The sequence below is a fragment of the Mus pahari genome, chromosome 2 (assembly GCF_900095145.1).
Source record: "Mus pahari chromosome 2, PAHARI_EIJ_v1.1, whole genome shotgun sequence".
In the NCBI taxonomy this organism is placed as follows: domain Eukaryota; kingdom Metazoa; phylum Chordata; class Mammalia; order Rodentia; family Muridae; genus Mus; species Mus pahari.
Window position 1 is genome coordinate 54,525,348 of NC_034591.1, and position 15,532 is coordinate 54,540,879.

The window sequence follows — 15,532 nt, forward strand, 5'->3', positions numbered from 1 at the left end:
CTAAGGGTTGAGGCTTACTAGTGATGTGTTTNTGTGTTGAGTTGACAAGGGGTCAATTTGTACTGGCTAGTTTTGTGTCAACTTGACACAGGCTGGAGTTATCACAGAGAAAGGAGCTTCAGTTGGGGAAATGCCTCCACAAGACCAGCTGTAAGACATTTTCTCAATTAGTGATCAAAGGGGGGGGGGGTCCCCCTTGTGGGTGGTGCCATCTCTGGGCTGGTAGTCTTGGTTCTATAAGAAAACAAGCTGAGCAAACCAGAGGAAGCAAGCCAGTAAGGAACATCCCTGTATGGCCTCTGCATCAGCTCCTGCTCCCTGACCTGCTTGAGTTCCAGTCCTGACTTCTTTCAGTGATGAACAGCAGTATGGAAATGTAAGCCAAATAAACCCTTTTCTCCCCAACTTGCTTCTTGGTCATGATTGTGCAAGAATAGAAACCCTAAGACAACCCCAAACACAGTACTGTGCTGGCTGTGTTATTCAGCACAGTACTGAAAGAAATAATCTTTCTAAAACATACCAATATGTAACTCCTGACCCTTACCACGTTTTTTTTGGGGGGAAGGGGGGTGAGAGTGAGGGGCTTCTTAACTGCTTCACACATTGAACCTTATTCAACCTTATTCTAAACATATACTTCATAAACCAACCTTACTTTACTTATATAAAACAATCTGCTACAATTCCCTAAGATTAACATGTTCTTCCACAAAACCAGACTTCTTACATCCCCTCAGAACATGCTGATCCCCATCTCCAAGTGTCTCCTCGTGCTTCTAGCCCCCACAGGAAGTGTGTGAAATGCTCCTCTGGAGATGCTCTGAAGATACACAGAGTTCATATTTGTTATCTATATCCCACTTTCTTCAGGAAGCCTCACCCCTACAACTCTGATGGGAAGTACAATGGCCTGGAGTTTATGTATTGTATACATTATTTGAACACTGCTCTGGATAGTGCTGGTTATACTGTTATAAAGTATTCTTGTCAAGATAAATGCAAACTGTCTCTTTCCAGCATGTGGGTCTATATATAATAAGCACTCAGCTATTTGAAAAGCTGACTGCATGATCCTGATTAAAATTCAAAGTATTTTATTATGTTGAAAGAGTTCTAGTACAAAAGAAAATAACGTGATGGCCAGGACTGACTCAAGGTGGTGCAGGGCAGAGAGTAGCAGGGAGAAAGGTAAAGTGAATGGGCCAGAGATGAAACCAAACTGCTGAGAGCTGATAATCTTTGCGGCTAGATGACAACTATACCATAACCCAGAGTTACTTTGTATTTCTAGAAAGTATTCACAAAGTTTCAATTTTTAAAAAGAACTTGGGCTTGGACTGTAGCTGACTTGTAGAAGGCTTTCCTGGTATATAACTTCTAAATTCAAATCCCAGCTCCCTGCCCCCATTATAAAGAAAAAAAGAAAAAAAAAAAAAAAGCTTATTGTCTTAACTTCATTTTAAATATACATAAAACACATTGTAATACCTTTTTTCAAAGGGTGTTTGCTGTTGTGTATCCTGGTGCACTGAAATGGGTCTGGGGCACATAAAAGTTTTGGTTTGGCTTTTTGAAACAGGGTCTCACTGTTGAGGCTCAAATCAGCCTCTAAATACTGACATTACAGATCGACATTACAGATCTATAGTACCATGCTTAGCTACAATTGAGAGAGCAAGAGAGTAAGAGCAAGTCGAGACAGACAGACAGATAGACACACACACAGAGTCATTCTTGAATTCATGATTATGCTGCCTCACTCCAAAGTAGCTAGGATTACAGATCTGTACACCAGGCCTAGATTGTAACTAACTTCTTTACCCAACAAATATCTAGATCTCCACTGAAATAAAGGTTTCTAGAAAGATCAAGTCTGACAGGGAACTTGCAGCACTTTTATTTTTTTCTACAAGTTAATGAAAAGTAAATTAGAGGGATATATGTCATCAAAATGTTGGAAATTTCGGGCTGGTAAGATGGCTCAGCGGTTAAAAGCACTGATTGCTCTTCTGAAGGTCCTGAGTTCAAATCCCAGCAACCATATGGTGGCTCACAACCATCTGTAACTAGATCTGAGGCCCTCTTCTGGAGCGTCTGAAGGCAGCTACAGTGTACTTACATATAATAAATAAATAAATCTTTAAAAAAAATGTTGGAAATTTCAATGAGAAGCAAAATTAATCTTACCAGCAAAGCAATACTGTCTATACTACATATTTTTATTTAATTTTGTCATCTACAAAATGGTCCAAACAATTGCTGAAAGTTAAAAAATAAATAAATAAAACAAAACCCAGGGGCTGGAGAGATGGTTCAGTAGTTAAAGAGCACTGATTGCTCTTCCAGAGGTCTTGAGTTCAATTCCCAGCAACCACATGGTAGCTCACAACCATCTGTAATAGGATCTGATGACCTCTTCTGGTATGTCTGAAGACGGCAACAATGTATCCACATAAATAAAATGAGTAAATCTTTAAAAAAGAAAAAAAAAAATCAGAAAAAAAGTCATACATAAAATATGGAAGGCAGAAAAGTTTTTTTAAGTGTTGGGGTTTTTTTGGTTTTTTGGTTTTGTTTTGTTTTGTTTTAGTGGAGAAAAAAACTGCTACAACCAAGACTCATTGTTTAAATAACCTGTCAGCCAATGTCAGCTCAGTAAACTCAAAATCTAAAGACACCTGATGCCCTACAGGGGAATGAATGAAACAGGTTTCTAAATTATCAGAAAACAAATCTTATGGAGAGAAGGAAAACCATGCTCACGAATTGCTAGATATTTGGCTTAGACAAGGTATCTGTTACTATTAGGGGATATTATGTCCCTTGGATATAGTTACCATTCAAATTCAATCACTGTTTTGTCTATGTCATCTTTTGCTAATTCTTTCTACAAACAGTAATACAAACCTACTATTTTTAAGCAATTTTTTTCTTCAATTACATTGGGTTTTTGAAGTTTGGTTTTGAGCTTTTCCCCCTCCACCTTGGTTTTTTTTGGTGTGGTGTGGTATGGTTTGGTGTGGTTTGGTTTGGTTGAGACAGGGTCTCTCTGTGTAGCCCTGGTCATGCTGGAACTTACTATCCAGACCAGGCTGGCCTCGAACTCAGAGACCTAGCCTGCCTCTGCCTCCCGAGTGCTAGGACTGAAGGTATATGCCACTATGCCTGGTATTTAACCATTATTTTTACACAATGTTTTACACATTGTTTTGCACACAAGCCAATTTGGTCATTTTGATTTCTAATTCTATTCCATAATTGCTTAACTTCTTAAGAGATGAGATTTTTTTTAGTGACCATAACAAACAAAAAGTTTTGAACAGATATATAACACATATGCTATGAGAATAGCAAGGCTTACCCAAGTAAAGTAAGCAAAGCTTGAAACAGGAGAATCTTTCTACACAAACAGCTTAATAATGAAGAAGCCAAAGAAGCCATCCTCATATACTGAGACAAAAAGGGAAAACATTTCAAACTGTCTGATACTTGGACATCTTTACTCCAGGTTTTCTTCTTCCAATAAAAGAAAATCATGCTAGTAAATTACAATGATGAGGCCAAGTGGTAATATACTTGCTTCATATGCACAGAGCTGATATATGTTCCTTAGCATGGAAATACTTAACTAAACTATAAAGGACCAAAAAAAACTAAAATTGTGCTAAAATTGTTCATAAACAACTTTGGGGGGAACAAAGACAAAACAAGCCAACAAATAAACAAGCCCACCAAACTTAAAAAACCAGGATGAGAGAGGATGGCTCATACAGCATTTATTTTGTAAGAATGAGGACCTGAGCTCTGTCCTCAAAACTCACTGGGCATGGTGTGGACTTGCAATCCCAGCCCTGGCTAGGTAAAGACAGAAGGAACCCTAAAGTTTAATGGCGAGCCAGTCTAGCCTAATTGGTGAGTCTAGAGGCAATGGGAGACTCTGTCCACTTTCCTAAAGTTGACACCTGAAGTTGTTTTCTGGCCTACCTACACATGAATCTGTATGAACACACAAATGCACACATGCAGAAACACACTTTTTATTTAACTTTGAAAGAATAATGTAGCAGAACCTACTAGATAACTACATTTGGAAACGCTGGCATTTACTTCACAATCTTTCAACTAAAGAAGTCTACAAAATGAGATTAAAAATTATTTTGAAATAAACTGTGTAAATACCCACAACCTGATCAAAGTAATAGATTATGCTACCATAATGAGTGAACTCTCAACTTCAGAGAAACAAAAATACATTAAATCTTTAAGTTACTAGGTTTCATGCAACTGTTTTTCAAGAATGGATATTTGTAGACTTTTCCTAATAACTCTAAGGGAACATAAAGTTTATAAAATGTTAGAATGTGTTACCAAGTTTTATCTGATACATGCTATTCCAGAGGGATGAAAACCATTTACAAGTTCCATTTAGATTAAAAAAATCCTTTGGGGAATGTATGTAGTACATTCTAGTTATACTGTTTCTAGAACAGCAAAAACCTCTATAACCTATTTCCCTACTGTTTTTGTTTAAAAACTAACTTAGCTCACTACACTTCCTTTACAAAAAATCAAGGTGATAATATAGGTAATGACAAAACTGTGTGAATTTTCAGCAGAAACTAAAGCTTTCACAAATTTACCCTATCTCACACAGTCTACAAAGACAATAACAGAGTTGAGTCAAGAATCACTGTAGTCACATTAAAAAAAATCATGAACGTGAAAAGTGCTGCCTCACTTTAAACCATGGAGTGGGAAGGAAGCAAAGAAAAGCTTCTAAAACCAAACTGCTTAAATGAATTATTTTTCATTCTCTTAAGACACAAAATCAGCTGGGCGTGGTGGCACACGCCTTTAATCCCAGCGCTTGGGAGGCAGAAGCAGGCGGATTTCTGAGTTCGAAGCCAGCCTGGTCTACAAAGTGAGTTCCAGGACAGTCAGGGCTATACAGAGAAACCCTGTCTCAAAAAACAAAAACAAAAACAAACAAACAAAAAAGACACAAAATCCTTTATACAGAAACACTCTCCTGAAAGCCACTGTCTAATATGCAGGGGGCCACTTAACATCCATGGTCTAGCCTAATACCAAACAAATAAGTAAAATTCTCCTAATGCTAAGAGCTCATCTTTTGGCAACGCCCTCTGTCTTTTACAAAATAGTGAGTTATCCAGTCCTGGTTACATGGTAGATCACACATGTAAGTCCAGCCTAAGGAAGCTAAAGCAGGATGACTGCCCTGTGCTTGAAGACAACTTCTTTTACACAGTCAGTTCCAGGATAGCCTGAGCTATAGCTAAGACCTTGTTTCAGAACAACAAAAACAAAGTAATGGGCTGCAAGCTACCTCTAATATTTCCATTTAGAAGGAAGTTGACAAGTGTCACAAAACAATTTTATTTTGTATTTTGCTGTTTGATTATATCTCTCATCCTAATCAAATTAAAGGTTTGTCGATGCAAGTTTAAAAAAGATTATATGGTAAACTAACTTTAAATAACTCATGTTTAAAAACCTTATACAAACAATTTATTCATTTGAAGACTTTGGCTATTCAATTTGCCGAAAGAATTCCAAAGTATCAAAGAAAATAATTAGTATGAAGCCACCATGTTAAATGTTATAATAAAGACTACACAAAAATATTTGTAAAATTCACCTTACTTCCTCCTGTCAATGTGTCAAAGAACTTTTTTACATCTTCTCTATGCTAGAAGCAAGAATTTGATGACCCCAGTGGAAAAGGAGAAATTATTTAAGATATTTAGTGAGCCAAATAGCTTTACAAAAAAAAAAAAAAAAAAAAAGATGTATTAAAAAAAAATCACTCACCCCCTTCTATCAGACAGTCTTCTCCTTAGAACATACTGCTTACAATTCAGCCAAGTATGACTGCCAAGAGTATCTAGACAAGATTGTTCAAAGTGGCAAGCTTTTCCACCAGTATCTACTTTTTACTTGGAGTTAAAGACAAGTTATTGATAAACTAAACAAAAAGTATTATTTTCTTTTTAACTTCAAGGTATAACTAAAAACAAAGGATGCTTATATAAAATGCTTCCAATTTTTAGAAGAATAGGGATTTATTCCATTTTGCCAAATTGGGGCTTAAGTAGCTGAAATAAAGAGCTTTGGCCATGAGTGACAAGATGAAGAGTCAAGTGACTATCTACAAGTTCAAGGCTAGCCTGATCTACATTGCTGGTCAGTCAGAGCTACATAAAGACCCTGTCAAGAAAGAAAGAAAGAAAGAAAGAAAGAAAGAAAGAAAGAAAGAAAGAAAGAAAAGGAGAAAGAGGAAGAGGAAGAGGAGAAAAGAAGCTTCGGGCAGCTTTTCTAATCTTAGTTTACATTTTTCAAAACTTTTCACAGTAACTTAATGTAACATCAAATATAATATTCAAGCTTTACAGGTAAAATATGTAAAATTTTCAATAACTCCATAATGTGTGAAAGTAACTAGAAGAACTGTATTTGTATTTACACTTAAGTTGTTACTGTTTTTCCCCCCAATAAGAGACATACTGCATTATGAGACTGTTATTGTGACTTTAAATAGTTTTACATATATATTAAGAATACAATGTCTTATGTTCAAACTTGACATGTGTTTATCTGACCTATATAATCTTATTTGCTGTTCTTTATGTCACTGTGGTGTATTATAGCAAAGACTCTAACTTCTGGTTACACAAACTAGTGCATTTCAATTCTGCTTTCACTCTACTGTAGAGACCATAAGCCACCCACCCCTTGCTCTTCGGTTTCTAGCTTTTACTTACTAAAGGTAACAGCTAAGTACCATTGAAAGCATACGTATGCTCAGCTTTGTGACTTCTTTTCTCAGGCCCCATAGTTTCTATGGAAAAAAAGGAATTTAAGTTTACCCCAAAATATCAACTTCTCTTCATACATACCCAATGTGTTTTTCCATACAACTTATTTTGATAACTCCTATCTTAGAAATGTCAAACGAGGGAATTTCCCAGATCAAAAAGAGAGGGGGGAAAAAAGTCAAATTTACACCCATCAAGAATAAATGTCATCAATTAATTAACATAAACATCAATATAACGGAGCCAATAATTGATACAAAAGGAATCTGTAACCCACATATAATCAAAATACCATCTGTATTTGCATGTGGTGTTCAGGGATGAAGTGTGTGTGTTCGCTAGAGTCACCTGGTTCTGAAATGCTAAGCTGATCTTTATGGGTATAATCAGAGACAACATCAACTGTCCTGAGGAAAGGCAACTCAGGAGAATGCTGACTAGCATGGAGAAGGTCGAAAATGAAGAGAGGGGTAAGAAAGACAGCGAATGAGCAACAAAAAGATCACAAAAAGCAAAACATTCCTTTCCCGAGTAGCCCGAAGAAAGATCTTTTCTCTTAACGTTAATAGTCTCCCACTCACTTCATTCACTTCCTAACTTCCTTTACTTTTCAAGGAACAACACGGGGCATCATCTCCCCTATGCTGGGAGTGTGTGCTCAAAGAATCTGCATTGGAAAGAGGGAAGGAACCGACAGTTCTCAAGTAGGTTAACAAACAGGTGGGTTCTACGGAGCAACGGAGCAGCAACATGATTTAGATACTCACGAGGTGGCTTTAAGATGACAGATGTGGTTAAAGGAGTCTTGCACATCGGAATCAACTCGGGTCTGGTAGACAGACTGGGGGCTGACTGCAAGCACCAGAGGGGGGCAGAGGCTAGATCCAGAGCAGCCTTTCTGGAAGGGATGGGGCAAAAAGGGACAAAAAAAAAAAAAAAAAAAACCACCAAGCAGGACGGGTGGGCAGTGAGCAGCAGCACCCGTCAGTGTGGAAATGATGGCTCTGGTTTGGGAGACCGGGGCCAGTAGGAAAAGGACGTCAGAGGGGAAAGGAGGCTGAGGAAACAGGAGGACCAAGACCTAAGGATACTGTTGCCAGAAAAATGCGGGGAAAACTGGTGATGAGAAGCCCTCTTGGGTCCTCAATTGAAGAAATTCTCCAAGGAGAGCCGGCGCTCGCCGCCGCGCTGCCTCCAGCCCGGCTGCCTTTTCCTGGTGGTAACTGCTGTGGCGTAGAGGGGAGAGGGAGGAAGAGGAGGAGGAGGAGGCAGCCAGAGGAGGAGGAGGAGGAGGGTGAAGACCAGGCGGGCGGGGGTGGGGGGGNGGGGAGAAAGGGGGGTGCGGCCTGCACAGTCCCAGCGAAGCCTCCGCTCTCTCGTAGCCGGTCAGCGCCGGGTTTCCCCTAAGCCCAGCCCCGCAGACACTCACCCGCCTGCCTTGCCTCGCTTTTCTCTTAGCCGACTCCACGCGTTGCCGAGTCTTCACAAGAGACCAATGAACGAGAGTCGGCGAAAAAACTCTTCAGAACCGGGCCTGACTGCTTCAGTGAGTCCGACCTTTAGGGCTGAGAGAGAGACTCTCAGCTTTCGGTGGGTTCCACGGCTAGACGGGCCACCATCTTACATTAGGGTAAGACTCCTCCGGCCTCCGCTGCGCAGGCGCGTGCTGATCCGGCTGGGCGGGGCGGGGGAGGGGCGGGACAAGCGGCAGGCGGGCGAGTGGGAGGTTGCGGCGGACTGGTCCGCTGCACCTTGGGAGTTGTAGTCCTTCGATAGTAACCGCCCCGGGGCAGGCCGGGAATTGAAGTCATCACTAGAGTAGGCGCTCGGGAACTCGTTCCTCACGTGGCTACTGGAGCGCCGGCTTTCTTCTTGTTTTGCTTCCTCTTCTGCCCGCGTGTGTGGCTACTGTGTCATGTGGTCGGCGTTTTTCACTAATGTTAGCTGAAATGTAGGAAACCAAAATTCTACGAAACTTAACTGATTCGGAGGAAGGGAGGACGTGTCTTTTCTGCCCCGCCCTCCATAGATAACTATATCTGACGGGAGCCGTATGGCGAAGAATCAGGTTGAGCATTGCAAGAGCGCGGGATTTGATCTAGAGTAGGGAGTTGATACTTTAGGAAAAGTGAGCGTTAATTCCTTTCCCGGACTTTGCACGTCCTTTACCACCAGTACAGCTGAGCTCATCCTCCTTACGGGAAAATCGCCAGTGAAGAAATACCTGAATTGCCATGTGCACATTTCTCAAAAAGAACGCGTGCAGTCAGAGTAGCATGTGTTACTAGTGATGTGAAAAAATGCGGACTTACCTGCAAACTCTTGCTGGCTACGAGTCCAGCCTGCACAGATGTGTGTGCCAGGTTCGCAAACTGCACAAATAAACACGTCTCAAAGGACGTAATACAACCGCAGCCCAGCCGGTTCGAGCACCGAGAAATCCTAAATAACAAAATCAATTTACTGGACTTCCCGGGTTGCCTCCCAGAACTCTGATGAAAGTGGCGCTCCTGGAGCGGTCGATTCTGTTTATTGACTATATTCTTCACCTGTTCATATAAGTGCCGGTCTCCTTGGTACCCAATTCAGTGCCATATGCTGGGAACATACAGCAAAGAGCAAAACACAAATCTGTCCCCATTCTAGGGTGTGTGCATGTACTGGGGTTTGGAGAAGTGAAAGGAAACAAGTTTTCAAATCCAGGATTAAAATACGTGGGAAGGGACTGTGGATGTCGCACAGTGGTAGGGCGCTAGTCTGGCACACTTGAGGCCTGAAAGCAAAAGGCTTAAGGGGATAATTTAAAACAGAAAGGGGAAAAGTAAGAAAAGAAATTGAAGTTTTAAAGTCTCAGCCTCGCTGGACGTTGGTGGCACAGGACAGGATTCTGAAAGCAGAGACAGACGTATCTCTTTGAGTTCAAGGCCAGCTTGGTCTGCAAACCACGTCTTGAGGCAGAAAAAAAAAATCAGAAACAAACAAGCAAAAAAAGACAAAACAGACAGCCAGACCAGTTTCTTTGGTGTAAGAGAGGGGAAAGGTTGGGGGAGGGGAGGGGAATAAAAATGACTCAACTTATTTTATACACGAATGAAATCGCCAAAAATTTTATTACATACACACACACACACACACATCACATTTGGGCATAATGGTATGAGACCTTGTCTCAAAGTAAAAAAGTTCAGGGCTGGAGAGACAGCTCAGTGATGAGAGCACAATTCCCAGCAACCACATGGTCGCTCACAATCTTTTGTAATGGGATATCTTCTGGTGTGTCTGAAGAGAGCCACAGTGCACTCACATATATAAAATAAGTAAATACTTTTTTTTTTTAAGTAAAAGAGTTAAAGCCTGAGACATAGCTAAATGATAAAGTCCCTCCTGGCACAAAACCCTGAGTTCAATCTTCAAAGGTTTAAAAAAAAAAATTACAAAGTAACATACAGTAAAATCATCTATATTTCCATAAACAGGATTATTCTAAAAATATAATAAAATCATCATTTGTTAGCACTTGGAACAAAATCTTCATGTATGTGAAAGTTGTGAATACTAACTGATGCAAGTGTATTTTGGTCACTTTCTGGTAGACAACACCCATCTACCCTTAGTGACACCACAAGATTATTTCTTTTTTTTTTTTTTTTTTTTTGGTTTTTTCGAGACAGGGTTTCTCTGTATAGCCTTGGCTGTCCTGGAACTCACTCTGTACACCAAGCTGGCCTCGAACTCAGAAATCCGCCTGCCTCTGCCTCCCGAGTGCACAAGATTATTTCTTAATGTGCTCCTTATTTGTTAAAACTAAAAACACAAAACAGCTTCGTGTTCATGTGTAAAGCAAGTTAGACTTTGGATAATTAGATGTAAGTTGTATTCAGATAATCGTCTACAGGTGTTTCATTTAACAGTCGTGAGGGACATAAAGTGGTTATTCAGATAAAATTCTGAAGACTAGGTCTCCCATTTTTGCAGGGAGGGTAGCACACTGGGCTCCTGTACTGTGCACATCCAGCACTAGGAAACAACATCACTTTTGTTGTTGGGTTTGGGGATTTTGTTTGGGGAATTTTGTTTGTTTTGTTTCTGAGACTGGGTTTCTCTATGTAGCTCTGGCTATTCTGGAACTCACTGTGTAGCTGGCCTTGAACTCAGAGCTCTGCCTGCTTCTGCTTCCCAAGTGCTGGGATTAAAAGCCTGTGCCACCACTGCCACACACAATTATCACTATATGCTCATTGATGGAGACAGACTGACACAAAGGGATATTCACTAATAATGATATTCACTACTCTTTCAGGCCAGGTCTTTTATTACATTAATAACCAATTTTTACATATTAATATATGTGTATACGTATATACGTATCAATGTAACAATTCTTTTAAGATGCAGGAATGTCTCTTTCTTTTTTATTTGTTTTTATTTATTTGTTTATTTATTTTATGTATATGTGTACGCTGTCAATCTCTTCAGACACACCAGAAGAGGGCATCAGATTCTATTACAGATGGTTGTGAGCCACCATGTGGTTTCTGGGGATTGAACTCAGAACCTCTGGGAGCGTAGTCAGTGCTCTTAACCGCTGAGCCATCTCTCCAGCCTTTATTTGGTTTTTCAAGACAGAGTTTCTCCGTTTCTCCCTAGATGTCCTGGAACTCAATTTGTAGATTACAGTGGCCTCCAGCTCCACCAGCCTCTGCCTCCCACACCTAACTCAGGAATATTCATTTCTCATTTATTTCTACTTTATTATTTTTTACCTCTGTGTACCTGTGTGAGTATGTGTATGTGACTGCCACTGGTGGAAGAGGCCTGAGCTGTCAGGTGCCCCTGGAATTGGGATGACAACTGGATGTAGTCAGCCCAGTGTGGGTGATGGGAACTGAACCTAGGCCCTTCAGAAGAATAGCACATGTCCTTCACTACTGAGCCAACTTTCCAACTCCAGAAACACAGCTATAGAGTTACATACACATCAAATTCATACACATCAAATACCTAATATAGAGTTAGTTAAATAGAGAACTGTATTTAGAAGAGGTAGGAAGGGAAACAGAACTTCATAAATTGCTTCATTGAGTTATGGTTATGCATATAAACCAGTTTTATACATTTTCACAAATAGATCATTCTGCTGTGTTGCAAATGGATTGAAGAAAGACAAGAATGAACTTGGAACAACTAATTACGAGAATATTTTAGTCATCCAGATGGTTATTCTGATTGTGGTGGTAGCAGAGATGGAATAAAAGGTAATAAATCCAAGATGCATTCTTTGAGATTGAAATTACAGAACTGGATGATAAAGTGGAAATGAAGGGGTTCTCTTGAATGAGTCATGTTTCTCTGGATTGAGTGGCCTTGCAGGTGGGGGCTCCTTTGGTTGCAAAGGAGAAGAGGAAAGTAACGATGATTGAAATAGCATGTATGAAATGGAAGAGGAGAACTTCATGTGAATGTCAGCAGGACTTCGGAAGAGTAGTGACTGCCCACTGGGACCTGGTAAACTGTTATTTTTAATTATTTATTATATGTGTGTGTGGTCATGTTTATAAGGGGTGGTGTGCACTTTTGCAAATTACTGAGATATGAATATTTTAAATAAATCAAAATTTCAAGTCATATTCAGATATGAGCCTGACTGCATACAAAGACATGATTTCTCTGCAGTGGGGACTGTAGCTCGGTGGTGATGGTCACTTATTACTCACAAGGTGCTGGATTTGATCCCTAGTCCTGAAAGACAAATCCGATTGCTTCAATACTACTAAATACTAATGTCACATTATTTGTGTGACGTTACTTATTTTCCCCAGACCCTACTAACTGTGAGTCTTACTGTTATTTGATAATTTTTGTCTTAATCATTTAGTGAGTATTTGAGTATTGAATGTTAGGTATAGATGTTGCTATCCAAAGTTATTTTAAGATTTAAAAGCAAAGAGAGAGAGACAACAAATAAAATAACTATAAAATATATTAGCGTATTGTCACAGGATTAGGAAGGAGAAAGAATAAGGTAAGGGATCAAAGCTCCCGGGCTGGCTGATGTAAAACAGGAGAGCCTCTCTGAAGAGATGACTCAACCTGACATTTAAAGCATGACAATGATCCCATTTTTAAAACACCAAATGACCCGTGCCAAGACCTTAGTGCAGGGATATCCTTAGCATATTCCAGGGACACAAAGTCAACCAATCAAATCAGTGCAGAGACAAACAGGAAGGAAGTCATAAAAGAGCACAATTGAATAGTAAAGTACACACACACACACACACACACACACACACACACACCATGCGGAGGATGGATCTGAGATGGTTGGCCACTGTACAGTGGAGAGACTAGTTAGGAAGTTACTACAAAAGTACAGTGTGGTGCCACAGTGTGACTTGATCCAGGGCAGGACTGGGAATGGGAGATGTGACATGACACACTTGGTTTGGGTACAGAATTTGGGTGATCACCAAGAAGTCTCAAGAGTCAGGGTTAATGATATTGTGGGGTAACGTGTGTGTGTGTGTGTGTGTGTGTGTGTGTGTGTGGTGTGCGTGCAAGTGTAAGTGTGGGTGTTGAGACTGAGGTAGAAGTTGATTCTCCTCTTCTACCAGGATTCCAGTGATCAAACCCTGGTCACCAAGCTTGGACAGCAAGCGTTTTTGTCCACCAAGCCATCTCACCTACCCTAAAAAAAAATTTTTTTTAATATTTTATTGGCTAGAGAGGTTAAGAGCACTTGTTGCTTTTGTAGAAGACCTGGGTTTGGTTCCCAGCACCCACACACACAGTGGCTCACAACTATTCTTAACTAAAGTTCCAGGGGACCTAAGTCCCTCTTCTGACCTCTGCAGGCACCAGTTACGTGTGTAATACACATACATACATACATACATACATACATACATACATACATACATTCATACAAGCAAAACACACACACATACACACACACAAGGCGTAATTTTGTTTTAACTTTTTACCTGAGGCAGGTCTTGAGCCAGGCAGATCTCTGTGAGTTCGAGGCCAGCCTCATCTACAGAGGGGGAACTCCAAGCCAGCTATAACTACACAGTGAGACCCAATCTGAAAATAAGTAGTATTTTATTTGTGTGTGTGTGTGTGTGTGTGTGTATCTGGTGCCCATGGATGCCAGAAGAAGGTGTCAGATTCCCTGGAGCTAGAGTTATAGGCAGTTGTGAGTCACCTCGCTTAGGCACTGAGAACCAACACTGATCCTTTGCTAGAGAATTAAACCCTGGGTTCAAATCCCAGCACTCCATAAAAGTAACATGTTGGCCCCAACACTTGGGAGATGGAGTCAAGATCATCAGAAGCTCAAAACTGATCTATAGAGTGAACTTGAGGCCAACCTGGGATACATAAACCCCTGTCACAGATAAGTAAATAAAGACAACTAACAGGTAAAATGTTAAGTTGTAAACACACTAATCTATAAAATGCTGCCTCGCTTCTCTACCCCAACCCCAGCCCTCTCCCTATAAATATCTTATCAAAATACGTAGCTGTGTTAAAGCTATAGCTTCCTAATTCAGTTTTTTAAGTCATTCATCTAAGAGGAAATTCAAATTACATATTAATAAATATCCCACAACTAAACAGTTCCACTCCCATGTGTAAGTGTGTGTGAATGTGTGCACATATCTAGTGTCTATGATTTTTTCACGGGTATGCCAGGAACCTTAATGACAGCATTCGCTGATGTAACAAAACAGTGAGAATGGCCCCCATTTTCATAATATAATGGATGGGTGAATACACTGTCGATGTTTAGTACAGTGTAATACTATATAGAAAAAACAAGAATGACTTTCAATCAGGCATGGTAGTGTGCNCCTACAATCCTAGCATTTGGAAGACAGGAACTCAGGATCATCGTAAACTTCATAGTCAATTCGAAGTCAGCATGAATTCCATGACACTCTATATCAAACAAAACAAAAAGCAAAAACAAAAACACACATAGTGGTACAAGCTTTTAAACCTAGCACTAGGAAAGAGGAGGCAGGCAGATCTCTCTGAGTTTGAGTCTAGCCTTGACTACATTGTGAGTTCCAGGATGGCCAGAGATGCATAGTGAGATCCTTTCTTGGAACAACAAACAAATAAACATGAAGGAGCTGGAGAGATGGCTCAGAGGTTAAAGAGCAATGATTGCTCTTCCAGAGGTCTTGAGTTCAATTCCCATGGTGGCTCACAAGTAGTCCTGTGGAATCCAATGTCTTTTTTCTTTTGTGCAGATGTATATGCAGATAAAACTCCCATATACATAAAATCATAAATAAATCTTTAAAAAATTAAATACAGGGTCTGGAGAGATGGCTCAGCAGTAAAGAACACTGACTGCTCTTCTAGAGGTCTTGAGTTCAATTCCCAGCAACCACATAGTGGCTCACAACCATCTGTAATGGGATCTGATGCCCTCTTCTGGTAGGTCTGAACACAGCGACAGTGTCTTACATAATAAATAAAATAAATAAATCTTGAAAGAGAGAGAGGGAGAGGGAGTGAGAGAGAGAGAAAGAGAAAAGACAAAGAATTTCAAAAACAAAACAAGAGAGTCAGTCACAGGGCTCGTGAGATGGCTCAGGTGGCTCAGCAAGTCAAGGTCTGCCTCACAGCCAGACAAATTGAGTTCAATTTCTGGGACCCACATAAAGGTAGGCGAGAGC

At 40.3% G+C, this 15,532-nt stretch overlaps 1 protein-coding gene across 6 annotated transcripts in view; it reads right to left on the reverse strand.

The window, feature by feature from the left end:
• Nucleotides 1-8,502, reverse strand: part of Cnot4 (CCR4-NOT transcription complex subunit 4) — a 101,409-nt gene extending 92,907 nt beyond the window's left edge. For 5 of the 6 annotated variants that reach the window (XM_021190158.1, XM_021190156.1, XM_021190157.1 and 2 more), the window contains exon 1: nt 8,269-8,502. The gene's annotated coding sequence lies outside the window, so the exon portion shown is untranslated. The remainder of the gene's footprint in view (nt 1-8,268) is intronic. The other variant, XM_021190155.2, reaches the window with a different exon arrangement.
• Between the last annotated feature and the right edge of the window lie 7,030 nt (nt 8,503-15,532).